Below are 2,136 nucleotides of genomic sequence, written 5' to 3'. Positions count from 1 at the left end.
ATGTACACAAAAGAAGTTTTAATTTTGTTACTTAAAATATAAAGCACCCCCTTCAAGTATACTCCAAGGGAGAGATCAGCTTATGCTTCTAGTTACCTTTGTGGTCATCAATGTCAACCTTTCCATGAAATCTCTTTAATTAATGCAAAGAGCAGATAAACTTGCTCATTTTCTATGATTTGTATCAATGTATTTAATATTTTCTTCTAGTACTAGGGATTTTTGAGCTAGCTATATCTCCAGAACCCCTGCCCACTTTTTAATTCATTTTGAAACAGAGTTTTTGAGAGGTCACTATGTTGCTCAGATAGGCTTAAATTTGAAGTTCTCCTGCCTCAGTTTCCCAGAGTTCAGGAATACACGTGTGCACCACCCAGTGTGACTACATTTACTTTGGTTCTCTGTATGTGTTAGTGGAGAGAAAGGCATATTTATACTTATGCCACTCGGTTAGTAGAAAACTCTTAACTGGAAATTGAGTTCCTAAATGTGACAGAATCACATTTTAGAAAGGAATAGACTTAAAATCACATTTTTTTAAATTCAGATTTTAGAATATATGATGTTATTAGCAATGAAATCTATGTAGAAGTGTCATCACATTGAATTTTTCTTGCACTAAGGTTTGTTGCTAGATGTTGTATGAAATTTAAAAAATAAAGTTGAAGACATAGGCCCTATTTTCAAGTGACATAGGCCCTATTTTCTAGTTTAAATTCTAGTTGGATAAACTTAAAATGCATTCACATTAAATGAGAATCAACCCCGGGGCCTAGGCGCGAGCACGCTGCTGCTTCTGCTGCTGCTGCTGCTGCTGCTGCTGCTGCTGCTGCTGCTGCTGCTGCTGCTGCTGCTGCTGCTGCTGCTGCTGCTGCTGCTGCTGCCCGGTGCTCTGGTAGCGGCCCGTGGGGGCTGGGCAGACGGCGCTCCCACAGATTCCCCTGTTACAAGTTTGTCTGTCGGGGAAAGAGTGAGCACAAACTATTCTGAGTTTCCTTTGGAGAGGCACAGCATTCAGCTAACCAAACATTCCAGGATGGTAGAAAAAAATATCACTTTGGAGAGCCCTTCTCTCGTTTCTCTCACCTGTAAGTTCACACCATCAGGGAATGTGACGTTGGTCAACGTGACCTGGACCAGAGGCACCGAACTGATGCTGCGTTCTCCTCATGCAGTGTTCGCGGACAACACTATGCATGCCCAGTACCAGTTCACCATCATCAACAGCAAGCAAATGGGGAGCTATTCCTGCCTTTTATAAGGCAAGCAGGAACAAAGGGGAACGTTTAACTTCAAAGTTCCTGAACTTAGTGGAAAAAACAAGCCGTTCATCACTTACATGGGGGACACTGCTGTGCTAGTGTGTAAGTGTCCCAAGTGCCTTCCCATGCGCTGGGCCTGGTATAGAAGTAACGGGAGTGAACAGGTTCCAATCGATGCTCTCATGAACGACACGTATGTCATCAGTGGGACCCACAGCAATAAGACGAAGCTCAAGATGAGGAATCTCCAGGAAGAGGACGGGGGCGCCTACTGGTGCCGAGCAGAGTTCCAGCTGGGCCAGAGCATGGACCAGCTGGACCTTGTGGTGCTGAGCTTCCTGGTGCCCCTTAAGCCGTTCTTTGCTATCATCGCCGAAGTCATTGTTTTAATGTCTGTTATTCTTCTGTGTGAAGTGAACACGAAGAAGAAAAAGAAGCATCCAGATGACGGGAAAGAATTTGAACAAATTGAGCAGCTGAAGTCGGATGATAGCAACGGAGTAGAGAACAACGCCCCCAGGCAAAGAAAAAAATGAGTCTGCGACCGGGATTGGAATGGAGATGACCACGTGGAGCTTCATGGGAGAATGTACAGAGACTTTGCCTTTCAGCTTTAAGAGTATCTGAGTTTATTTTTTCAAAGATAAAAGTTTACACAGCATGCACAGCAGTAGCTTCTTGAATGATATATGCTATCTCAGGTCCAGAGCCTTTATTTTCATTTTGTTATTGTTTCATACTAAAGCAAGGTAAACTGTGTGAAACATGTTCTGTGAGCCATAACACAGAGTAATTTTATCTTGGTCTTTAAGGGATGTCAGCAAAAGGAGTTAATAATTCATGGAACGATTTAAAAAAACAAAAGCCAAGGAGA

General features: G+C 42.9%; 1 pseudogene; it reads left to right on the top strand.

The window, feature by feature from the left end:
- The first annotated feature begins 865 nt into the window (after window positions 1-865).
- LOC101573388 lies at window positions 866-1,867 on the top strand (annotated as a pseudogene).
- Window positions 1,868-2,136: the final 269 nt, after the last annotated feature.

Source organism: Octodon degus, unplaced genomic scaffold, assembly GCF_000260255.1.
Source record: "Octodon degus isolate 3935 unplaced genomic scaffold, OctDeg1.0 scaffold00011, whole genome shotgun sequence".
Classification (NCBI taxonomy): Eukaryota; Metazoa; Chordata; class Mammalia; order Rodentia; family Octodontidae; genus Octodon; species Octodon degus.
Note: the sequence above shows the minus strand (reverse complement) of the source record. Positions and strands in the feature narration are given on the sequence as shown.